Here is a 26,890-nt window from a genome sequence, read left to right as displayed (position 1 = left end):
AGATGTCTAAATCTTAAAAATTATTGTAACAACATAGTCAACAATAGCAGGAGATTGAACTTGATTGCCAAAGATATCCTTTGAAATCCTGTTTCTGAGGTCTACAAAACCCAAACCTCTGATGGTACTCTATATGCACGCTTCCTCTCAACAAAATTTTAGGTTCTCAGTAAGACACTTTCATGACTTCCCTAGAAACCTTGAAACAGCATAATAAAGAGTTCCTTTAGTTTAAACAAATATAATGTCCACCATTCATGTTCCTTCTTTCAAAAACAAGTTTATATAACATTATAGGTTAAAATGACCTCTTGCTTCCTCTTACTCATTTTGATTTAATCCAGGCTCTAATTCCATCTACAAAGTTTTAAACCATTGGGTTATGCAAAACCACCTATTCTTAATTTTCTGTGTGTATGTATACATGTGGGACAGAGAGAAGGAAAAGTTTTGTATTAAGTAGGTACTAATGTGGCAGGAAATAGGATCTGTTGTAATTCTTATGTCCCTTTGCTCAGTCTATGAAATACACTGAGAGACGTGACAAAGAAAACAAAGTCTGTTAAAAACAATCAGCGAAGTCACTAAACCCCGTAAGCAGAGGACTAGAGGGAGTGACTGCCGTGTTGCCAAATTGCCCTTGTTCATACAGTCATGTTCCAAATTTGCAATGCATCAGCATCTTAACAGTTTGCTGAATCTGCATTTATGCATTTCAATTCTTTACGTCAAAAAATTCAGTTCTGTAACACCAACATTTGGTGCATTTGAGAAACTAGAAATAGTTCTTCTCCCCTTTTCTGTCACTGCAGTAATTTAGTAACATGATGCGAAAGGAAATCTACCCCTTATAAAACACCCTTATTGTGCCAAGTGTTCCCAATGGTATCCTTTAATTCTGCTCCATCCTAATCCATTGAAGGACTGTGGCTAAGGCTGTTGTGAGATGAGCAGAGATGAGTAGAGATGACGATGATGTTGATGATGATTTGACAAAGTATAAATTCCTCAAAAAATGCATTTTCAGTCACTTCAAAATGATGTGAGTGCAAGCCAAATGTGCTCATTACCAGAATTTTGAAAATTTCATTACACACAAATGTAGAACTATCATTACGCCTGCTTAATCTACTGCTCCTGACATTCATACAAAATTTGGCAGTCCCTGCTTAAATTCCAGGCTTTTTCCCAGACCCTAGGTTAGCATACTAACTTCAGAGGACAAAGCAGAAATAGAAGATCATATTTACCTTTTACTGTGCTGTTTTGTATTACTGCTTTTAAATCCAGTGGCTCTTGAAAGGTTTTCTGAACCCGATACTATCAAGCTCTCTCTGACTCAGTGATGGTGTCTTATACCAAATGAAGGACTTCCAGTATACAGATATGTTATCCACAAATTTCCCAGCTTTCACATGCTCCACATCCCACCTGTTATGGTGCTTGTCTGAACTCAGATCTGTTCTCTTTCTGATTGAGGTTAGGAATCTGAAACACTTTATTTCATAGGTTAAATTAATACCTTCTCCCAAGGCAATAGATATTCTGAGAGTAATGCAGAGAAGAGAGAAGTTAAGACTTCTGTTACTTCTGCTAGAATTTTTCTTCTCTTTACAAAACCATTCGCAGCTTGGCAGTTAGGATTAGAGGAGCTTAGGATTTAATTCCCCTAAGGTGAACTGAAAACTAAACCTAGACTGCCCAACGCAGGTGGACGTTCTAACACTCCAACAGTAAGAAATATTTGGCTTTCTCCAGCAGCTTTGTCTGCATCTGGTCCATCTTCTCCTTTACTTTTTCTTACCTGTGGCCCAAGAAAATTGTTTGTACAAGGCCACACCATACTTCGATCTCAAACTAATTGATTTTTTTTCTTATCAGTCTGGGACCTAAAGTAAAAAAAAAAAAAAAAAAGGAAACACAAAACACTGGCTTCTCAGAATAAAAATTATTTCTATTGCTTAATTCACAAGCTAAATTGAAAAATCAGTTCTTTGCACAGCTTTAAAACATAATCAGTCTCATTGACATTAATGTGCTGAAGTACACAAGTGAATTGAAAACTATATTCCTCTATTATTGCTGAGATCTGTCACAAGTAATTTTAGAATCGCTTATTGATCTTTCATTATTAAGATTCAGAAAAGCACTCATTTGCTAATCTGGCCACTTCTGACATCATTCACAATAAAAACATTACCATACCACCACTAAAATGAAACACTCAGACAAACATCAATAAATTACCCCAAATATTACCCCAATATAGAAAGAACTTTTCCCCATTGGAACTTTTGGTGGGTTTTTTTGGGGGGGAGGGCTGTTGGGGATTTTTTTCTACTATTTTAAGCCACTCTATCTTCACCCCTTTCGTTCAGGTTATTGAGAGGAATGTATGACAAAGAACTAAACAAACACAGTTCTCTAAGATGCAAAATTAATTGTATAGTAATATATGCATAACAAAACATGAGCGTTGGTTTATAAACAACAAATCAGTCTCATTGTGCTTGCTGAAAACAAATGTCTATAATTTTTCCATCTTTCTCTCCTTCAAAAATTCTCACTGAGTAATAAGTGGAAATTGAATTCTTTATATATACACCCAATTTGGTCTGCTTTGAAAATCATGCCTTATTTTATTTGATAATTCTGAATGATCAGTAGCACTACAAGAAGACTGGCAGCTAGGGGTTTTTAATTAATATTGCTTCTTTTACTGTATTTTTGTAACGATGGTTAGCTAAGTATTTGATGAAGGCTATAAGAAACAGACAATACAGTTTTCATATGCGGGAGAAAAAACTCACCAAACACCAATATTTCCTATCAAAGCAGAAAACAGCTGAGCGTCAAATATTTCTACCTGTGCCAAGTCTGAATACACTTGGCAAAGAGATGTTGCATGCAGGAGAAAAATATCTTCTCCGTGAATATCACAGATCAGCTGCCAGCTACGGGCAGGTCTCTGGTAGGTGCATTGCTAGCCTGGGCTCATTAGCCGTAGCTTTGGGCTTGTCAATGCATAAAACCCTCCTGCTCCTGCACAGCTTTATGGGGGTTCAAGCCATCTGTAAGGCAATTCTTTATACCTTACACAAAATACGAGTGCAGCAAAATTGTGCCGTTTTTTTGCTTCTGTTGGATATTACATCCACACTACAGGATCTATTCAAAGCACGTTTTTCAAGTAATAGTCTGTATGGAGTACATAAAAGTAGTAACATTCAGTTAAAGTGTAGTGAACTGACCAACAAAGTTTTAAGTGTTTATGTTTAGGGGCATACATTGACTGGCAGGCAGAATCAGGATGAAATTTCTCTTACTACATCTAAAGTAAAATCAGGAAAAGCAACACAATCCATGTCTTCTCTGTCCTTGTCATTGTTCAGTGCTGGAAACTATAGGAGAAAGTCCATTACTCTGGAAATTCTTAAGTTCTCATGCATAACTTAATGGCTTTTTGTTTTTATTTTCTTCAGCTTAGCTGATAATGTGCTTATCTAATGCAGAACTATCAGGCAAAATTGGAAGCCTGTGATAAGTCATTGTACTACAGGACACAAACAGAGTGGATATAATGAACTATTGAGCAGTCAAAAATCAGCTAAAGGCAGTATGATAAATCTGTTTTGAGCCCACTGATCAATTTTTCCCTGAAGAAGGATGGCAATACGCAAACAAGGGAAAAGTTAGGATGGAAGTCATTTCACTTCACTTTAGATTTTTAAGCTGCGGATGTTTATACCTGTACTGACACCCTGGGTTGTCTTGTAGTCAATAGAGACAAATGGGCAGTTCCAGAAACACAATTCCACAGCCTCATTTTAGACCTTTTTGATGAAATTAACTGTGTCCTTCAGGTTCCTACTTCTAACCACTGAGCATAAGGGTAGCCTAGATGCTTAGCTCTGATGTAGCTGTTACATTGCAAAAGTTCCATTTGGTCATATAAATCTCACATAAAGTAACTGAAATTCAAAATGTACCTGGCAGAGGCTCCCCCCCCACAACTGAACTCTTTAATGTGCAGTATTTGGGACCTTGCTGACCTTTCCTACGACCTTGCTGCACACACAGAACACTACAAGCCCTTTGGAAGGGACTGTTGTATTTCACTGTATCTGTCATCACAACTGATCCCTGTTTGAAAGATAAAGGATGAGAACAGTGGCTTGCAATCATAGATGACAGGTCATCTTACCCTTTCTTTTGCCCTCAGCCAAGATCAGGTATAGTTTCTATCAGATATATCAAAATATATTTTTACGTGAAAGTTGTTAAATGGTTTTATGAATTATTACTGAGCAAAAAATAACCATACTAGGAAACCTGATTGTGATGTTCAGCTACCTCAGATTTGTGAATAGGTAGGCTCTTGAGAAAGAATAAAAATCCTGACAAAGCGATATTCAAAGGCTTTGGCCATTCTACAGTAATTGTAAAATGTTCCTACATTGCATTTTATGGCCATGCTGATTTTATATAAAACCTCTATCCATTGTTCCAGTGATTTGAATGGGACAGAAATATCTGTAGATTTATCTGGTTAATGTGCGGGCTAATGGGAGTTACAGGGTAATAGTCTGCCCTTAATTCACTGACTTCTTTCAAAGATCCAGCTCTCTGTGCAGCCTATTAATCTACTAATGAGTCAAACCATTTCTGAAGTATACAGCAAGTCTGGAGACTTGCTACAATTTGTTTGCATCTCCCTGGTTTTCGTCAATGTCAATGTGCTATTCACAGCATCAAGCTATTCTATTTTAAGAAGTACTTTGAGAAAGGATGTCCTTATCAGGAAAGAGTTTTGGATTTAATAAGAAAAAAAATAGACATAATATACAGCACACATAACTTAAAACTTAATGAAAAGTAATTCTATTGACATTAAAAAGAATATGTAAGAGGTTGCTTAATATCTGGTACCACAGCTCTGTAGCATATTTTCATAATGGAAAATGAAAAAGATTTTGAGGACTGGTTCTGACATCATCTGTAGCCATGGCTAATCCAAACTACCTGCGTACGTCCTACACAGAATTATGGGGAGGGTCACAGACAGCTACAGGTTCTCTGCAGAGATCTTTTTGTACTGCATTTCTTCTCCTTTTTGAGCTGTTTAATTGCCCGGTTTTCAATTGCCAGGCTTTTGTGTCAGGGTCTGCAACTATTTTGTAAAGCATTAATATGCTTTATAAATAGGATAGGAACAGTAACCTTTTCAGCCAGTGGAGATGCTCACAATTTATAGATTATGTCTGAAAAATGTACTTTCAGAGAGAAACAGGGCTTTCATAGGTAGCTTTTGTTTGTTCAAAGAACAATTAAAGTACACAAGACACGGTATACCATCATGAAGAGTGGGCTAGTTGGGATACTAAAAACAACACACCTGGGCTTACAGATCCTGATTCCCAACCTAAGAAGGGTAACTAGGACTATCTTTGCATAAACTGAAATGTGCCTGTGAAGTCATGGCCTTTCTTTAATGACTCAGTAGATGACATATTTGAGGGCAGATTGTTTATGATATACCTGGTGTACACAATTTTTAGAACTAATTATGTCTCAAAAGCTAGTATTTTTTAAATACCTCGGTCATGAGAATTTCTATTTGCAAAGTTGCACAAGAAGCTTCATGGACTTTGTTTCCAACTAGCTGTTGTAATTCTTGCCGCAGTATGTAAGGTTCTTATATAGCTTGTTTGTTCTATATTAGAGCAGCTAATATCTGAGATTTAAGTCCTCCTCCTTTTGGCCTCGTCTTCATCTGTTCAGGAACACTGGCTGGCTGCCACTGCTCTGCAGCTGTCTAGGCGCTGTCTCTGTAGCTGTCCTGGGTCAGTAGCCACCCTGTGTAACCTTAGTCCAACTCTAACTTGGATTGTGTCCTTTGCTATTGCTTTCCATTTTCATTTGACGCTTGGATTCAAACCTGCTCTCTGGTATATTGGCTGCTGATCTTCAGGTTAATCCAATGTGCTAAAAGAAAACAGGGGTTTGGTGCTATGAGAAGGAAAAATCTTTGGGCTAAGGGACAAATGACTTCATTTCCCCCGCTATGTACAATCACTACAAAGGAAACAAAAAACTGTCTTTACAGGAAAGTATTTTATTCACATGGAACAGGTAAGCAAGACACTCAGACACCAAATTCAGAGTAACCTTCTGCGGTCTTCCATTATTACAAGCTACCAACTCAAATAATCCTCTTAATATTTTAAATGTATTGAATAAGCCTGAGAGATTCAAGAACTGACATCATTACACCAATACACATTTTCAGGATAAAGGCACACAAAGATTACCCAAGATTGCTTTTACTTGGCCAAATACGTTACCGGTTTAGAGTATAGATGTGCACAAGTCACAGCAAATGACAAGAGATGATTTGACAATTTCACAGTGTTTTGGGTTTGTGTGGGGGGTTTTGGTAGCAGGGGAGGGGCCACAGGGCCGGCTCCTGTGAGAAGCTGCTTGAAGCTCCCCTGGCTCCAAGCTGGACCTGCCACTGGCCCAGGCTGAGCCCATCAGTGACAGTGGTAACACCTGTGGGAGAACAGATTTAAGAAGGGGAACCTGCAGTGAGTAGGGGGATTGGAATGTGGGGGAACCCCTCTGTGGATACTGAGGTCAGTGATGGAGGAGATGGAGATGGAGATGGAGATGGAGATGGAGATGGAGATGGAGATGGAGATGGAGATGGAGATGGAGATGGAGATGGAGATGGAGATGGAGATGGAGATGCCCCCGCAGCCTGTGGTGAGGTGGCAGGCTGTCCCCCCTCAGCCTATGGAGGGGAGCGGGGGAGCAGAGGCCCACCTGCAGCCCGGGGAGAGAGGACCCCACGCTGGAGCAGGGGTATGCCCCCCAAGATGGCCGGGACTCTGTGGGAAAGCCCACACTGGAGCAGCCTGTGCCTGAAGGACTGCAGCCTGTGGAAGGGACTCGCGTTGGAGAAGTTTGTGAAGAACTGCAGCCTGCGGGAAGGACTCATGCTGGAGAAGTTTGTGGAGGACTGTCTCCCGTGGGAGGGACCCCACAGTGGAGCAGGGGACGAGTGAGGAGTCTTCCCCCTGAGAAGGAAGGAGCGGCAGAGACAAGGTATGATGGACTGACCCCAACCCCCGTCCCCCGTTCCCCTGCGCTGCTGGGGGGAGGAGGGGGAGAAAATCGGGAGTGGAGTTGAGCCAGGAAGGAGGGAGGGGTCGGGGGAAGTTGTTCTAAGGTTTGGTTTTACTTCTCATTATCCTTGTTTTGATTTGATTGTTAACAAATTAAATTTATTTTGTGTTTTTCCCCAAGTGAGTCATGTCTTTTGCCCATGACCATAAGTGGTGAGTGATCCCTCCCTGCCCTTGTCTTGACCCACGAGCTTTTCTTTGTATTTTCTCCTCCCCATCCCACCGGGGCTGGGGAGGGAGGAGTAAGCAAGCAGCCTCATGGTGCTTTCTTGCCAGCTGGGCTTAAACCATGACACACGGAATCCTAATTTATCTTTGGGAGAAACTCAAGAAAGTTCTTTTTACCATTTTTGTCAGAAACCTAATGATTACAGTAGAATATTTTTCCAGTTTCTGGAAGTTGCGTCCTTTAGAGAACTGCAAGACACAGAAACTGACAGTACATTTTGCAAGATGCCATATTTTTTCTGTGTGTTCAGATGGAGGTGAGAGAACAACCCAGCTCATACTGAAACATATCCAAAGCAGTTCATCAGCTAAGGCACTGAGTAGGCTTCACAGATTGCATTGACTCTGTTGCCTAGAACAGGAGTTTACACATACAGCTTACACTTGAGCATTTCCATATAGATGCCTAAGGTGTCTTAATCTCCACTAAAGTCTCACCCTAGACCACAATAAAGTGCTTCAGAATTCAAGCCATTTGTTTAGAAGTGGATATTTCAATACAAACATCATACTTGTGTATCCAAAGATGTTACTGGCAATGAGACAATGACTGCCAATAAAAGAGAAACGAAGAAAGAAATTTTTATTTTGTGGAATAACCAAAACAGAATAGCGTGATCCCAAGGCACCAGCAGAAGCTCCAGCAGGCCTAATTGTTACAGAATAAGAGAGTCACCAAAAAGAAGTAAGAGCACATATGTGAACACCTACAAACACGTGGCTGCCATGCCACGTATCTGTTGGGGAAAACAGGGTTTGGTTTAGCAGTCTGAAGCCTTCCCCAAAAGAGTATTGACTTCTGCTTCCTCGTACTCTGCTGTAGAACCACATACATAAGTATCGTGTGGTTTCTTCTTTAAAAGTCTCCTGGTGTCGATTTGTGTGTTGGGAGAAGGACCTGTTGGGTATGTAGCCCCCAAAACTTAAACGTATCGCTACATCTGAAATCTTCTGTAGTACCTTTATCTTGCAAAACTACATTTTTGACCTGATCAGTAAAGAAAGTAAATATATGATATACTGAGGATTTTTACAGTTTTGAGGCATGCAAAGCACTAGTAATCCAAACACACTTCCATTTCTTAGGTTTTACCCACTTTGGAAAAATGTAACTATCCCAGAGGAGAGTTGCAGTGTAAACCATGATTTTAATAAGTCATAAAGGCATGAAGTAAAAGCTCTTCATGTATGATTTTGATCATGTAGTCCAGTGCTTTCAACACAATGAATAACAAATGAAAGTACTGAATATTAATTGCATATTCAATATACTCACGGTATTCAAGATGTTCATGATATTCTGTAAACCAAGTCAGGAGTTGCATTTTCACGTTACTTTGAGTGCAGAACGTGATCCCATCAGAGTGTGCTCATTGATGCTTAATGTTTCTGCAAACCGATCTACTCTTAAGGGCCTTATTCAGACTATTATAGCTGCAGGATGATTCAGATGTAGTTCTTTAGGCATCCCAAGTCTCATACAATCAGTGAGTGGGTTAAGTGCCTCCATGAGGAAGTTAAAAACCCTTAAGGAGGAAGCCTTTTCCTTTTCACTGATGGTACAGCAACTGTCTTTGGGAACACTCAACCATGATGTTTGTCTGAACAGTTATCATCTGACTCATGTACTTACATAGAACAGACATCTTCATCCCCTGAGACTCAGAGCACTGAATTAATTTTTGAGCACAACCAGATAATGAAGGATGCCTCCTTTTATGCACAATTAGGGAACTTGACCAGATAAGATTTCCTTCTGTTTAGACCTCCTATAGCAATACCTGAATCTCAGAGAGTTAGGGAGCCTGAGACTGAGCTGAACTATTTATTCTCCATTTTTCCTGTTGAATCTGGATCACAGCATAGAAAAAGTCTGCAATATTCAAAGCATTCATGAGAGAGAAGTAAAAAGACCCGTTTCTATCCTAATTATAAGGATGCTTCCCTGGGAGTGATGGTTTCTTACATCTTGCCCCTTATATTACCCTAAGTATTATTTGCACTGTTTAGGACAACATGTTGTCAACATCTTCTTAGCTGATAATTACCAACATACTGGACTCTTATATAATGAATATGTAGGCACATTCTAGAATTTTATTTAATAAGCAATTTTTTAGCTATTTCTCTTTTATCTTCTTTTAAAAACAAATAAAAATACGCAAGTCAGAAAGAAAATCCTCCTGCTACCTAAAAAGTTTTGTAATCTAATGAAGTTAGGCATATCTTATAACACAATGCTAGTATTTTACAGTTGTATAACATCTAAACTGAGAAATTGATATAAAAAATGGATCTAGACTGGCCCAGAGTCTATCATCACTAGGATTATACTGGCACAATGGAAAAACAAATCAGGCCTCAAAATAGCAAATCGTCATTTTAAACTTTCGATGTATGTAAGCTTTAAAACTTTGACCTTTTCTTATTTCAGCAGTCATAGAATGAGATATGAAAGGAAAAACACCCACAGCAATCACTACTTAGAGGCAAAATTTACAGAGGCACACAAGTGATTCATGTCCAGTGGCATAATAAAACAAATATTAAAACAATACATAAAAAATAAAAACATGTACATCAGTTACTTTTTAAGAATTACAGAGACTGTTCAAAGGACACAATTATTTATGCAACCAGCAACATGGACATATCTAAATTTTGTTAAGGGGTTTTGTGAATATAATATGTTGCTTTCCTGTTTAGGACTTTCTTTAACAGTGTTGACCAATACTCTAAAAATATTTGATGCATATGTCTTGGTTTATGCGCTTTCAGTATAATGCACAGAATGATTTATAACTCTTGTGGTACAGACAAATTTTTTTAAGGCATCTTTCAAAGTAAATTGAGCAGCAGAAGTCTTTCTTTCCTTTCCTTTTCTTTTCTTTTTTCTTTTTTTTATTTTTTGTTCAGCTCCACAAGAATTCACATTACACTGACATCAGCTACTTCCTGTGGTCCACCTGAGTGGTTTAACAAAATAAAGACAGATGTCAGTGAGGTAATTTGAGCACTTCTTTGGTGGAAAGATGCCACTGACAGACTTCTTTTCTGTGCGCACACTCACAAAAATATCTCCTGTTGCTATCTCCCTACCACCAGTACAGTCCTACAAGATCTCAGAAGCCAGCAAGAAGAGTTATCAAATGGTATCAGTTTCCTTGCACGTTCATGCAAGATTTCACACTTTCCATAGACAGGAATTTGAGAATTATAAGAGTGACTTGAAGAGAAAGATGTTTTGTAGGACTGTTTTAATATACAGCTACTAAGAACAACACATTTTTTACTCATAGACATGGGCCTTGCCCTCTCTTCTCTGTGCTCATGGTAGGGAAAACAGAATGGTTATTTTAAGGCAAGCAGAACTTACACAAAAAAGAAATCACGTGCCCCACAGAGGACCACGATCAGTATGGCAGGAGTTCTACGTAACGGTTGTGCTGGCAGTATAGACACAGCAGCATGCAGGGTAAGAAGGGGGCGTAACTAGTTTTCTATTCTGGCAACTGTAATTTAATAGAGGGTCATGGTGTTCCTGGTATTTTGGTCACCTGTCTTTCATCAGTGTGATCCTTCCTCACTCTACTGCAGTAGTGGTTTCTATGACTGAATATGTCAAACTGCGTTTCCAACAACATCTTGAATACTACTTCAGAGCTGACAGGCATGAACTGCTATGGTATTTTCAGCAGTATTAGACACAGCACTGATCTGGGAGTTGAGTTCATCAGTGACCTACCTGAGTTGTTACCTCCCCTCTAGAAAAGAGGTTTATTATCTCTCCCAGGTTTCCAGATTGCTTTTCTATTATCTATTTATCTTCTACACTTCTACTGACTGCCTGCTTCAGCTGATAACTGCCAACTGCCTCAAATTCTCTGTGATGCCTGATAGAGATCTTTCGCAGTCAAGTCTATCCCTGTAGTTACAATGTGCTGTGTTCTGTGTCCCCAGCAGCTGTAAAAGAAAAGGATTTTATTGGGTCTGGAATAGACATGGTCAACGCTTATAGAGAAAACTCACCTCAGTAGAAAGACATGCTTTGGCTATATTTTATCATTAGAATTCTACAGTCTCATCATATTAATATGAATTTTATCACAAAAATTGAAGTATACGTATCTCACTATACAGAACTAGGATTAAAGTTTTATGCTAGCGACAGAGCTATCTGTGTGTATGACTGAGGGTGGAGTGAGACACAGGCTGACAATGATTAGTTGTTGATATAAAGCTTACAGAAGGTAGCTTAGGTGATATACCAATATAATTTTAATGATAATACCCTGTGTATTTGCTGGAGGTGAGGAGCATGCACACCACACCGGCCTGCATATGGACATGAGAGAAGTTTGAGTTGCGTATTTGTGGAACAGAAATCAATCCAGAAGAAAAAAACATAATCAGAATGCAATCTTATGTAGGCCAGAATGACACACAAACATAAAGATGCACCCTTTAGATCCAGGCTCTGCGACTGGAAGACATAACCTGTGATGTAGCACAAGAATCTAAGCTTAGCAGAGGACTTGTAAAATTTTGGGTTCAAATGAAACTCTGTGACAAGTGGCACATGGGGGAAAAGGACTCCTATTCCAGCAGGAGACTTACCCAAACAGTTAGTGGATAGGCTCACAGAAAATACCATCAGGTATTCAACATTTGCAGCATTTTCTTTGTCTCTGGTGAAAAAGTATACTTAAAACCTTTTCCCGTTAATATCACTAAAAAGACCTCAAGCTGTTACCAACTGAAACGGGAGAGTATGTAACATGCAACCTCCCAGAAGTCTATCTCACTATTGAATGGACACAGAATGAACAACCTGATGTGTGACTTCTTTTCACACACATGCTAGATAAGTTTGTTTAACTTCTTCTTTACAATTAGATCACTGAATAATACAGAATGCCACAACCCCATATACAGACACATATACACACATGCACACACAGCTCTGAACCTTTGCTAGCTTCTTGAAATTCACATGGAAATTATTAATTGCTACCACTAATACATTTTTAATTCTTACCCTTAGAGGGTAGCTATGAAAATTTTTACTCCTAATAATGGGCTTCCTACATTGAAGGTGCTCCGAGACTGGAAAGATGTAGAGTGACAACAGTTTTTGGTTTTTTTTTTAATCTGCAACAGGAAACTGAATCACTTCAGAGCCTTCGTTCTGCAGCACTCGCAAGGGAGTGCATTCACTTCACAAACCTGATGTCACTGCAGTTGAGGTCAGCATAAAAAAATAAAATCATACATCGACTTTTACTCTGAGGGCACATCGTAATTTTTGTGACTTTAAGCAGGATGCAGACATTAAGCTGTATCTGAAATTGTGCAGACTATAGGCCAGAATCACACACTGTTATAACTGCAGCTAGCTCATGTTTAGACTCTGCCTTCAGAGTAGAAAACGCAAAATGCGATGAAGCACACAGCAACAGTAAGTCAATTAAGATGCATACAGCTTTCCTAGAGAGGGTGTTCTGAAAAGAGGTAGAGAAAGAAACTGCATGAGGCACATATGTATATACAGAAAATGTATATGTCTATGTAATGGTTAACATATGTTAATGTAATCTACTATTTCTAGATAGATATGTTAATGTATGCAGCAGTAATATAAATACAAATTTATTATATATAAACACAGAATACATCCATTTGTACTGTATGTAGCACTGTGCTATACATAGCATGCAGTATGTACCATGCAGTACAGCAAATACTGTGTATGTGATGTACCTTATCACATCTATCACTGTGTAAAATTTATTGTCTATAGTATACAGCATACATTTATAAATAAGAAGTGTCTATATTTGTATCTATATAAATACATATTTATTCTTGTTAAAGTACATCAGTAGAGGAAACAGAACTATGCAATGAAAAACAGTTACCATTTCTATCTTCATGTATTTATTTTTCAGCTCCCTTTGAAAATCACTTTCCTAACATTCTACAAACCAGTAGGTAAACCGTAGTATTTCACTGTAAAAGACAATGTAGCCATGCTCGGCATTTTACAGGAACCGTATGAGTTCCTATAAAGCCTATGATTTTCTTCAGGGCATGCAAAGCGTTTGAATGTGGAAGAGAGCTTAACACCGCTGTAATGCCAAGTCTACAACTTTGATTTCAGCACTAGCAGCTTCTCTATGAAAGAACTTACATCAGATTTCATCCTAATTGACACATTTTTAATCCCGTAATTGTGTGTGGGCCTGCCTGGAAGTGACAGTGAGTTTGCCCATGGGCGTCTGTACCCAAGGCTCCTGTGCTTGTACGCCCAAGAGTCGCTGCTTAGTGTTTGCTCGTCCCTCCGCTTGGCTCGTTGGGCTCCTCCTCGGTGCTCCTTGGTCTCCCAAAGCCCGTGGTGCAACCCGCTGCCGGGACAGACACCGTCACCGCGGGGATGCTGGGCACAGGCTCCTTTCACGTGCTTGCACAAGAGAGGACTGGCACCGCTACCTGAATTAATGCAACTGCGACTTCCACGAGCCGCCCTGGCAGTCGCCATGGACGTCTGCTCCTAAAAATGTCCCTGGACTCAGGTACCTAACTCAAGTGTTACTTGGGTTATGGGATGTCATGAAAATGACTCCAAACTGTTCCTTCCTGTTCCAGGAATAGAAGCATTTGCTGTCTCTGCCAGTGAACTACTCACTGCTCCTTACGACTACTGTCCCAGAATCGGCCCAGAGACTCTAGCAACCTGTCTGCTTTACAAACACGTGACAAAGCGAATCTGAAGAACTTGCAGTGGAAGCAGATGATACATAAATTGTAACAATAATATCCTCAAGAAAGAAGGAATGATAAAATGTTACATTACTGAGATTTCTGGGTCTGCATCTTCCCCTTTAATGATTGCAGTTTAAAACACAGAAGAATTCCTCACATAAAAGCAAACAGATTCATAAGCAATGGAGCCAAAGAAAATCTGAAGTCTATGAATTTGTGCTTCAAGATGGCAGTCCTCTGTGGGTGGATTCTTTGATGTGTAATAGGTATTGCCACTCGTGCTGCAGCTTTTTTGAGGGGTGCCATGCTCCTTTCCAGATTATTTTTCAAAAATCTTTGTTCATTGTGGCTGATGCTAGCTAAGGGTTTCAAATGTCATTGATGGAAAATAAACAGACAACCCTATCGAGTCCTCCCCTCCTTCGCTAGCAGCTCAGGAAACTGGAATGTCCCCAACCACAACCCAAGTTCTCTCTCCTCCTGTCCACACGCAGGCAGTCCCAGTTCCTAACACGTCTGTAAAGATCCGATTCATAAAGCTCTCACTAAACAAAGTACATGCAATAAAGTTAAAAAAAAAAAAAAAAGATCAGGATAACCACATTTACTTTTGTACATGTTTTGCAACATAATGTCAAAACTGTAATTACTCCGGCCTCCTCCCACTACTTTAAATGTTGCACATAATGTGCAACCTTTACCCATGAGAATAGTCATTGTGGTAAAGGCTTTAATTAGGCAATTGTATGATTATGTCCTATCTGTTTCCCTACAGGATTTTAGCCTTAAGGACAGAATTTGTGGATAATTTAGTGGCCACTTTCATAAATATGTTCATGATATATATGAAACAGTTCTTGTGACTTTTTTTTTTTTTTAAGGGAGAGAAAAAAGGGGGACTTTTTTAAGGGAGAGGAAAAAGGGGGACTTTTTTTTTTTTAAAGGGAGAGAAAAAAGGGGGACTTTTTTAAGGGAGAGGAAAAAGGGGGACTTTTTTTTTTTTTAAGGGAGAGAAAAAAGGGGGACTTTTTTAAGGGAGAGGAAAAAGGGGGACTTTTTTTTTTTTTAAAGGGAGAGAAAAAAGGGGGACTTTTTTTTTTAAGGGAGAGAAAAAAGGGGGCAAAGAAAGAGGTGACCAAGGTTTTAACTAACAACTCATCGCTGACTGGCCAAATTTCAGTTCCTGCTTCAGAGGACGAAGTTCCCGCGTTTAGCACAAAAAAGATCTCTGTTAATTCTTTTCTTTTTTTTTTTTTTTTTTTTTTTTTTTTTCCCCCTGACACCAGCAAACCGCCGCGCCTTTCCGTAACCTTTCCTTGAGAACAGCGAGCGCAAACAGCCTTATAACGTGAAATACTTGGCGCCCTCGGTCCTGACGAGGAGGAGGACGAGGAAGGGGGGGGGGCTCGGCGGCAGGTAGGCGGCAGGCGGGGAGGGCTGACGCGTCGCCCCGGGGTGGGGAGCCGAAGCCGGGGCCGGGGGAGGGCGAGAGGGGCCGGGACGCCCCCGGTGCTGCCCTCCCCCCCCGGCGCGGCGCGTCCCACCTCCCGCGCCGGCTCCCTCTCCCTCTCGCCGGGCCGGGCCGGGCGCCGCGCCCCCGCCGCGCCGGGTTGGGCAGCCCCGGGAGGCGGCTCCGCCGCAGCCCCCGCCCCCCCGCGCCGGTGCCGAAGACGCCTCGGCCGCTTCCCCGGCAGCTTCCCCGGCAGCACTCCCCCCGGGAGAGCGGAGCCTCGTCGGCCCCGCCGCACCAGCCCGCGGGCTTCCCCTTTTCCCTTCCGTCCCCCGCCGCCCGGCCCGGGCTCTCCCGCCGCCGCTGAGGACACCTCATGGGGAAATAAATAAATTAATTACCACACTCATCCCCCCCCCCCCCGCGGCAGGGACCGGGAGCCGCCGCCGCCGGCGGCCGCGGGATTAGATCCGGCCCGAGCTAGAGACCAGGTAACGTAACCTACCCGCCAGGAGGGAGGAGGAGGAGGAGCAGCGAGGCCGCTGAGGTCGCCCCCGCCGGGGAGGGCTCCGGGGGACGGAGACGGGGCTGCCGCGGCCGTGCCCCCCCCCGCCCTCCTGCCTGCCTGCACGCCCGCCCGCGGGAGGGCGGCTGTGCCCGCCGCGCTGTCAGTCACACACACCCCCGCCAGCCGCACGCCCCCGCCGTGCCCCCCCGGTCCTTCCCCGGCTCTGACAGGGCGGCGGGGCCGGGCCGAGGCCGCCGTTTCGGGGCTGGGGGCACGATCCTGCCTCCGCGCGGTTTGCGCGCATCCGCGCGGGGCTGGGCCGGGCCGCCTCCCCGGGCGCCGGCGGCGGGAGAGGTGGGCGGGGGAGCCGCGGAGGCGAGGGGGCTGCCGAGGGAAGAAAAAGCGCGGTGGCGTCATCGGAAAGGGGCCCGAGAGAAGCGCTGATGTCATGGCGCTGGGGTCGGGGATGACCTTGGGGAAGGTGGGTCTGGATGGAGGCTCTGCTGCACCGTGGGTTGCCCTGCTCCGGGCTCTTCCGAGCCCAGCAGCGCTGGCGTCGTCGTCTCCAAATATTGCTGGCTTTAGGTGGTGGCCGCATACTGGGCTCCCGGCGTAACCAGTACCAGAGCCAGGGGAACGCTCCTTCTCCATCATTCTCTTTACTTGACCTCTGGTGGCACACAGCCACCAGTCTGAAGAGTCTCCCTGGCGAGGGGCTATCGTCCCAAGGGAAAAGGAGTTCCCGGTGCCCACGGAGACCTCCGTGTCTGGGGCTCGTGGGTGCTGAGGTGGCCCCTGCGAGACACTGCAGCAACCTTAGAAGAGGGCGAGAAGTCGCCCCGTTCATGTTTCAGAGACTGGAGTGTCCCCCGCTACTCCCGGGAGGGCGCGTTACCTCGCAGTCCTGCCGGGATGCAGAACTGACACGGGCTCTCCACTGCTTTCCCAGCCAGGTGGATAGGAAAACAAAAAGGAATAACATTTAGAGAGAGCCGGCCTTTCAGATGCCAGCCTGAGCTTTCAGTAAAGGAGTCTTACCGAAAATATTGCTGAAAGCTGTTTTGGGAAAAAGAAAGAAACTGAAGGAAGCCGATGCCTTGTGGACGTCCATTCTTGTTTCATTGGTCTGTATAATAATAATTCCTGTTTCCATAGTGACATCCATCTGTGGCTCTCAAGTTACTTATCAAATAGTAACGAAATAGGTGCTTGCAGCTTCCGTTGCAGGAATGGGGCCATAAACTTAACAGCACACCAATCGAGCCAACACAATACTGCCTCAGCTCTGTCTAGATGAATCATGATACGAAAGTTAGTCTTCAAGACAGAGGGATGTAGACTGATATTTAAAGGAAGCAGAAAACTGACAAATAGTTCAATAAAAGTGGTAAATGCTTTTATGTACAAGTATTAAATCTGGGAATAATGTGTAAGCGATTCCCTTCTTATTTTTAGACAACTCTCTCCTCTCTCCTTCCATTATTGTCTAGCTAGCTTTGAATATCATACTTGAGAGTGAGTGCTGAATATCTACTCCTTCCACATGGTGGAATCAATTCAGAGAGGAAGTCGTCCTCCGGATGTTTCTATTATTTGTGCAATTTATTCTAAAACTGTAACTCCACGTATCAGTAAGGGCCCGGCTAGCTTAGTTTGCAACATAGTGTTTGCAATGTAAGTGGCTTCAGAGCAAAGCAGCTGATCATTTTGAATAGGCAAAGGGTGGCTGGAGGTTACGGATTTTCTTTCTACGGCAGCAGTAAGTCATTTTGGTTAATGAAGTCAGCCTTATTTTATTTATACGATGGAGACGTAGAATAGCCTAAATATCAAGTGTGGTCTTCAGGGAAGGTCTTAATGGATGGCAGAAAATGAAATTCACATGCTTTATGGATAGGAAAACTCTTTGGACTGTGTAGTGATACCACTGATCTGAGCAGGTATTTTGCATGTAAAGGAGGAGACTTTGAAGTATTACAAAGGGAAATATCAAAGAATCAATGTAGTTAAACATTGCGGCTTTGCAGCTGCAGTGGAGAGGTGGAATTCTGTTTCAGCAATTTTCAGTGTAAATGAATGCATCATTAATAGTATTATTAAAAAAGTCTCCTTCCAGCTCTTTAACCTAATTCCATCTGTCACTCTTCTGGAGTATATACTGGATTTAAGCTCACTCAGCTCTTGCTATGGCAAAATCCTCATTCTAGAATCTGAGTTTTATGGACGAAGGCGATCCTTTGGGCAGCCTTAAAGAGGATGCTGTTATTTGCAGATAGGCAAGATAAGGGAGAGAAAAGGGCAATTCTCCTTGAATTAGAAGCTGATCTTTTCTAAAATGTTTTTCTTTCATTACTCTTCTTTCTTGGATTTAGTTCACTATGTCGTACTTCTTGTCTATTTCTTTACATATATATATATATATATATATTTCTGGCACCCATTGTTTTTTTTTTTCTTTTTTTTTTTTTTAGGAAAAAGTCCTCTCTGGTATCCTTTGTTTCTTAAGTAAATTATCTTGTCCTCTTTTTATGATGAGCAGGTGGTTTTGCTTCCAGTAACTCAGGTTATTACTGGACCCCTTCCAGTTCAAGAAAAGAGACTACAGCCCACCTGATTTTTTTTCTCCTATTGCAACATCACAGGATGCTCTTGAAGAGTTGCATTTTTCTTGAGGAGGTGTTTGCTTTAGCAAAGATGGTGTCCGGATATAATTCTCAATGAATTGTATCCCTTACGCCATTTGCCAGAGTTAAAGCTGTCTGTTTTCTTATGCGAGGATCAAGAAAAGAAGAATGTTCTTGGGCTATGCTAATAATTTGCGCTGTTAAATGAATTTTATGTTTCAAGGTCGGTATGATTATGAAAATGTAATTCTCTTTTGATTTTTATTAAAAAAGAGTTAGGTCGTAGCTGTTAATCATTGTTAGAGAACATTACCAGTTACTGTGTCTGTTCGTGTAATACATATGGCCTAATGTTTGCCTAGCACCAAGGAGGAGGTTGGATAGGAAAATAGGACCTCATTGACCAACTGGTTTATGGGTCAAATGAAAGTGGGAAACAGGCTGTCCCCCACATAGGCATCTCAGTCCAATCCTGCATTCCTTGGCTTTCATGTGTTTGTGAGCTGTGGTGCCAACTTTCATAATTTTATTGTGAATCTTGGAACATTTGAAGAAAAGTTTGTGGTATTCAGACAAAAATAATTGGGATATAGGAGTAAGGAGATAATATTCCATGACTTGAGGAATAAGGATATTGGACAAACTGACTGGGGAACTGTATTTGGCTTTACAATCTATCACATATTTCCGATATTTCTTATAGTTCTTGGTCTTATAGTCAAGCAATCAAAATAATGTTAAGCTTTTATTGAAGAGAAAATGTCTAGCCCCGTCATGGTGGCTGACAAACTAGAAACAGTCCCAGTTTGTTTTTTTTTTTCCTTGCAGTCTCAAGTTTTTTATTTCATAATATTTGTGTCTGGGGGGGAAGAATCATCATCATCAGCTTGTTCTTTTGTTGATTATATTTTTAATTTTAGTTTATGCAGTGTCTTTAAGTAGTTCCTTTATTTGTTATCTTCAAGGTCAGGCCCCCAGTTACATGCTTACATATTTTATTTTCAGGACCTGGTGCTTTCCTGTCTCATGACACTTGCAGTATTATGTAATCAGAGGTGTGCATTAAGAGCATTTGCTGACAAAAATTGAGTAGGCATTTCCAAAAGGATATTAACGTAACTAGGGCAATCAGAAAAGTTCCCCAAAAGGAAGGAGGAAAATTAATGGAAAAGAATGGAGTCTTTTCCTTTGTGGTTGTAAGACTTAAGATCTTAAGAAATAGAATTAATGTTAATTCACAAAATCAGGAAGCACTAGAGAACAAACTTAAGCCTGCTTTTTCTTTTTTTTTTTTTTTAATTTAGCTGTTGATGGATTTTCTTTTAACTTGGTGTCATGGTTATTGAATGTGAGGTATTGAATGTATTTCCGTTCCACCCAACAAAAAAGCAGTGCTCTGAATAATAGTGTAAATCGTATAGAAGTGGCTAATCACTTTAGACTGTAGGAAACTTGTACTTTTAAGTCAGCTATTGAAAAACTGCTGAAAGCCCAAACATTGCAGAAGTTGGAATATTTCAGAATAGGTGGATTTGACATTCTTTTCATATGGTTACTCTGAAGGATAATGACAGCATCCGATTTTAATGGTCGAAGCATAAAACTCTGCAGACTGGAGTTGCCCAAACGTGCAGGATTGTTTAAACAGTGTTTGCTTTCTTCATGCCTGAACATTTGTACCCCCCAAAAGAATATTTTCCAGGTGTTTTGACAGCAAGCTTGGTAGTTATTTCACTTTTATCTCTCTTTAAGATTTTCCAATGGAGGACTCAGCTGTAGGTGATGATCAAGGTGCTGTGGGAACTTTCAGAAAGCACGTTGCACAGAAGACAGCTCAGAACACCTCCTATATTTCATGGCTTTTCTTATCTTTATATATTTTTAAAAGTTCTGGTCCTTTAGAGTAGCTCATCTTCCCACACCTGCTAGCAAACTCCTGCTGCAGCTTCAGGCACGACCATTGTGTAGTGCTCTCCAATCATATGGCCTCAGTGACAGCAAACTGTTGGCAGCACTCCCAAGTTGGGCACTTCAGGACAGCACATATGACAAAGCGTTGTAATGGTGTTAAAAATGTGGTCGGCATCAAAGAACTTTAGCCATTTGCTGTCACTACAGTGGTGGTAACGACAGAGCAATGGTGTACGTTGCCTTTTGCATGTGTTCCGTGCAATAGAAATTAGTAAAATCAGTCACAAATCAATACTACATCATCCCAAAAGATAGAAATGATTTTTTTTCACAGAAATAGATTAATTAAGATTTTAGTATTCATGCTTGCCACTCATCACTTAGACACTCTTGCAGTCTATGGTAGAAGCAAAAAGGAGACAAAAAAAGGATGAAATCTCAGTTTCTCTTGTATTACTTTCAAACTCATAGTGTCAACTTCAGCCTTGTACTTCTCAGGGCTTGTTTTCTGAATTCAAGAAATACTGAGAACAGATATGAATTTTACAGTACTAAGAACATGTGAAGAAACAAACCAAAAAGAACAGCATTTCTGTGCTGACAAAAATGGCAAAAGCATACATGAAAAACGCATATTTGATTTTTTTAAACAAAATCAGTTCCTACTGTAATATATTTGATCAGTATTGCAGATAGAGAAATGCACTCATTTTCAGCATGTGCTTTTGAAATCAATTGTATTAGAGTGGGTTTTTTAACCTTAGAAATCAAGTGCTTTGTGGCATTTTTTTCAAATCTCTGGGATAATGATATAAATAATTGTCAGTGAAGGCTAGAATTTTTGAAGTGATGCAGGACTATGTTCAAAATACCGTCTATAACAGCTTGGCTTCTGAGAGACATAGCTGCTTTGTTGACCTTTGTGAGAGATGGAAATTGGAAACCTTAAAATGTAGGACGTCTCAACAGTTTGCCATGCTATTGAATTAAAATGCCATAGGAGTTGGGATTACTATATTGAGCTCCTATAGTTTGCATTTTTAATATGGCCCTCAGAGAAGGTTCAAAAAAGAAAGGAAAAAGAACAACTTAATGATGCAAATAAGCTCCCCATGGGAATGTAGGTGTCTGATTTCTTAACAATTGGAATTTTACGTGTTAAATTCCTTGAGAATTGTGCCTTTGCTTAGTACGCTCTCCACTGAACAAATCTTTTCTAGAAGTTAACTGGTTTTGCATGCTATGCCAGGGATGGATTTGGGTCTGAACTGGGGTACCGGACCCTGTGGTCTCAGCAATGCCTCCTGCTGATGTTACAAATGGGAATTGGTGAGCTATAAACTGCAAACTGGAACTGACGACTGGTTTCAGAAGCAGCAAAAAATGTGCTTAGGACAGAGACTCAAGCTGGCTGACCAAGGGGGTTGCATCTGGGAGGAGGTGGCGAGAACAGAATAGACTGTGGAGGGAAATTGGTGCTGGAAGCTGAAGAAGGCAACGGGCCTATCATCCCATTACCAAACCCTTTTTAAGACATACATCTTTATAATGATTTGTATGTAGTGTTAAACTAAAGGCTTCCCTTCTGCCCCGAGGAATTTGTAAGATCTCTGCTCATTCTATCACGCGGGGGTCCTCACTCCCTGTCATCCATTAGGCAGCCTCTTCCCTTCTCCTCGCCAACACTACAAAAGGCACATCAGGAGACTCAATAGCCCATGATTAGAAGCCACAACACCAGATTTTAGCAAGGAGTGAAAAAAACTTGTGTATTTTGAGACCTATGGGTTGTATATTTAAGGAAAATAGGTAGAAAAGAATATGCCGTAATAACGTGTACTTACAAAGCATGAAGTCTGCATTGTATTTGTGAAGAATAGGAAAAAAGGAGATCCTGTTTTCTTGTTCTTGTGCCGATATAATTATGTTGGCTAGAGGCATAAGGTAGTTTTTTTTCCTCATGTTTTTCTGATGTAGTTCTCAAAAAAGAGATGTTTTGATGTAGTTATGCTGGATATGAGGGTGCTTTATTTCAATTTAGCTTATTTCCTCATTCCTACATAACAGCACTAGAGCATTATAAGAGCCGTGCATGGCCTGCCTCAGTTTTAGCTATAATATAATAGTGAACGAGGTTTATAAGCAAAGCTAATGAATGCAAGGGCCAAACTCAGGAGGCATAGAAATCCAGCAAGGGCATTTAAAGCAGACCTAAACCCGTTGTGATATTTTCTCTCAGTCAAAGAATACGTCAGCATTGCTTGATTGGCATTTCCTCTGTTCCTGTGACTCCAGGTCCGAACTTGATCTCCCTTCCTCTTGTGCAGTGCCACTGGGTTAAAAGGGGTTACTCGTGGTTTACATCCAGTAATGGGTGAAGAGACTCTTTCGACAGCTTCTCAAGACTCGGTTAGTTAGTCTTTTGGATCACTTGCTTTGACTTGGCCAATTAGTTTAAATGGAAATTATTTCTCATAATGATTATCAAAATGATTTCTCTGTTTCCAAACAAATACTTTCATGTGTCCATCTTCTCAGTCCTTCTCTTCCCCTCCTTCCTTCTGTGGGAGCAGTTTCCTTCTCACCTTTTATTAGAATAAAAAACCTCAAGGTAGAAGATCAAGTTACTATTCTGCTCCGCTCGTCCTACCGGCATACTGGGTTTTCCACACTAAAACTTGAAATTGTCAGAGACATGCTTACTTTTAGGACAGCTTTTATATGGCACAGATGATGGTCCTCCATAGTAACCAGTATTTATGGTTTCTATAATGCTATTTTTACCTTCAGAGTTATGAATGTTTACATTCTTTACCCTTCTGTTTTTTAATTCTGCCTTTCAGGTGTTATGATTAGGGTAAAGAAAAAATGTAGCTTTAGAAAAATTACAAATGTAGAAGGTGAAAACAGAGTAGAAGGGAAAGAGTCATTAACCTGAGGAAATACTATTATCTTGAGGAATTTCGCAGAGGCAAATATCATCAAGCTAGCAGAAGTGATGTAATGTGTCATGTTTTCAGTCAGAGTGGTTTTTAGTTGTCTTCAGATTTTTGTTTGTTTGTTTTTGAGAAAGGAGTAGAGATAATGTTGACCTTTGCTTTTATTATTTCTGTGTCCTAATTGTAGGCCATAGCAAGCTTTTTGTTGTTGATGAATAGTTGTGTTGTGTGATCACCAAATGGGTGTGCACTCTTGGCAGTGCTGTTGTGTATACCAGTATATTCATCAAACAATAAAGAAATGAATATGTTAATAAAGGAATGAATATGAAATATGATAAGAGGAAAAATTAACAAACTATTGAGCAACACAGTTCTCAAATATTAATACTGCAGCCTTGAAAATAAAAGGCGAGTGTTGAGTTTTAGCCTGGTGGTTGAGAATATCTTGACTTCCAGAAGTACTTTGTAAGTACTGTAAAACACATTCAAAACCATTACACGTAACACTGTAAAATTAAATAAAGGGTAGCAATATCATTTAGATTTATTTGAGTAATGGTGGCCTGTAACCTCAGTGGGAGCTGACGTGGACTCCGCAGTATGGATTTGTTCAGGTGCTTTGGTGGTGGGTGGGCAAAAAGGGGATTGTTCCTGACTTACGGCTTGTAGAACACCGGGAAGCCCCATGCCAGGCTGCAGTCTGCTAGCGCATCCCACCGGGCGCGTTCGTGAAGTTGAGCTGCACGGGCGCCGGCGACTCCCTCTCACGTGTGCCGTGAAAAAGGAGCTCTGACATACGAAACGCGAATATGCCACGTGTACGTGGCTGCGTCCACTAGCACCCACCTGCATAAGGGAGTGTTGAGCCAGTTGACGGTTTCTAGCTCAGAATTATTTTTGCGATTAAAAAAATAATAGTGGCTTCCACCGTTATGCTTAATACTAAAGCCGATTGTTTTATGCAACCTGGAAAATACAGTCATATTGTGTTCATAATGTAATAGGATACAAAAGCCTGTCCTTCCCACGATGAAAATAAGTTCTTCTGAATGTGATAGCATAGAAAGGTGTTAATGAAACAAGATGTTCTTGCTTAACTAGGTAATCAGCTTGCACTTCTGGATATACTTTAGCATTGCTGAAACATTATACACCTAAAATGGTGACTTAAATCATATTGTTCTCAATGCAAATATATTGCAGCTATGAGGCCATGATATTTTTTTTTTCTTGTAGCTATTTCCTGAAAAATTAGCAAAGCTATTGTAGTTGCCATGTCCAAGCTTACTTTTAAATTATTATACTTAAATTGCTAGTCTAATAGAATAGGATTCTTACAGAATACTGAATGATATGTTTTACTGAGGATTCAGAATATGTTTTTAACCTTAATAAGGTAGTTACGATTTTTTTTCTTTTTTTTTTTTTCCTTTTTGTTCTTTTCCTCCATTTACCAGTTTTATCCCAGGTGTATAAATACAACAGTTTTTGTATGCAGCACAACAATCTTGTGAAACCTAAATTAGCCACCTAAATTAAGATCTTTAATTTCAGTGCTACTGGATCCTGGGTAAGTAGGTTGTTATCTCTTAATAACTGAAGCTTAAATCCTACTTTTAAATCAATCTTCTAACTAACACTCGTACAGGATGAAATCAGAAGTTATAACTGTATAGGCTGAACAGCTTATTTTATAAGTACTTTGAACAGCAGATATAGTTGTTTTATAAGCAGAGAATCTTGCATTCTGGTATAGTCTCAAAGAAGCATCTACTTGCTTCTCATTATGGCAACTAAATATAGGTAAGTGAGGAGATAGATAGTTTTTCTAACAGAAATAATTGTATGTATATATACAAACACAGAAAGTGACACAAAAAATAGGAAGAAATACACAAAATGCTGCATACTAGGAGCTGAAGGGGGGAAAAGAAGAAAGCACTGGAAAAAGAAGTGTGGGTAAATTGGTTTGGTGTTTCAGGGAGTTCTAGTGCTGCAGTTTGGTATTTACAGCCCATATTGATCTGCCACGGCTACCATCGGTACATGTAGATGTATTTTCCATACGATTCTTTTGACTCCTTTGGAACACTTCTATGACGAGGTGCATAGAAGGAGTAGTGGATACTGATGGATAAAAAAAGGAGATTGTTTCGTACAAGGGGAACAGTGTGAAAGCAAGCATGGGATGGAAGGAGGGGAACCTGCATGTTGGCAGTACAGGAGTGTGAAGAGTTGTAGAATCTGGACCCAGTAAGAAAACAAAGGGATCGAGTGCTTGGAGGAGGCATTTCGCTGCCATTGCTTTGACTTGGCACAGGAACTGTCCGAACTGAACGGATGACTCTTCAGTCAGCATTTAATAGTAAATTTAGCCCTCTGAAGAATGAAGGACTCCTGTAATCAAGGAAGGTTTTACTCATCCAACCAAAGCAGAGCAGGTTCTGTTTTCCAGTGCCAAGTGGCTAAGCTTGTCTGCTTCATAGCTGTTCTCGCTGCTCCAAAGGGGAGTTTGAACTGTTTGGTCAATCCCTGCTGGGTTCATTAACTTTGTGTGTTTGTTTCTGTTACCCCATTGAGAAGGGAATGGTTTGTATTTGTGTTCCTAAAAGATTGGACCTGAATTATTTAACCAAACCCCACTGAGCACGGAACCTTTTGTATTTGGTTGAACTCGTGCTCCCAGGGTCATTTTCATCTGCTTCTCTGACCTTGCCAGAGGGAATCCCTGTTTATTTCTTCATTTGGTAGAACTGTTTATCTGGGCCCTGCTGAGGATAGAAATGGGCTGCCTACTTTCTGCTGCAAACGGGAACCATGAGAGACTATTGCTTGTTGTAAAGACAGAAGAGCTTATGTAAGACGGTTTTTGATTTCTTTTTTTTTCCTTCGGAGAATTGGTAATTTCTTGACTTGGAGGGTGTTGCAGTGATTCTTCAAGCAGGAGTGGGAAGGCTGGTGACAGCAGTGAGAAGATGCAAGGTCTTGAAGGTAGAGAAAGAAGGGAAGGTACATGATATAAGCTGTCAGGTTGCTGGGCTTTAATTCTCAGGCAGTCCAGCAATGCACCGACTCATTTTCTGCCCTGCTTTTGAGGAAAACCGTGGTAGCATGAGCTACCTAAAAAAACCTCTGTGCCTCCAAGTGGAGGGAATGCGCAATGCTGTCAGAGTGCTGGCTTTGATTTCAATCCTAAAATGGAGCAGCCTAAGTATTAGAGCAGATTGAGCAGTTCTGTTGTGGACCATGGGCTGACTTTTGGGAGGTGGTTTGTGTTA

At 41.0% G+C, this 26,890-nt stretch overlaps 1 protein-coding gene and 1 long non-coding RNA gene across 2 annotated transcripts in view; one reads left to right on the top strand and one right to left on the bottom strand.

Moving 5' to 3' along the window:
* Nucleotides 1-7,978: 7,978 nt before the first annotated feature.
* Nucleotides 7,979-16,229, bottom strand: LOC128143053 (uncharacterized). The gene is made up of 2 exons (XR_008235596.1): nt 16,133-16,229; nt 7,979-14,722 (listed from the first exon to the last, which is right to left on the bottom strand). It is a non-coding gene; the product is annotated as an uncharacterized LOC128143053 (long non-coding RNA).
* Nucleotides 15,934-26,890, top strand: part of SLC16A7 (solute carrier family 16 member 7) — a 77,241-nt gene continuing 66,284 nt past the window's right edge. The window contains exon 1 of the mRNA XM_052789896.1: nt 15,934-16,118. The gene's annotated coding sequence lies outside the window, so the exon portion shown is untranslated. The remainder of the gene's footprint in view (nt 16,119-26,890) is intronic.

Source organism: Harpia harpyja, chromosome 6 (genome assembly GCF_026419915.1).
Source record: "Harpia harpyja isolate bHarHar1 chromosome 6, bHarHar1 primary haplotype, whole genome shotgun sequence".
Taxonomy (NCBI): Eukaryota; Metazoa; Chordata; class Aves; order Accipitriformes; family Accipitridae; genus Harpia; species Harpia harpyja.
This window is presented reverse-complemented; position numbering and strand designations above follow the sequence as displayed.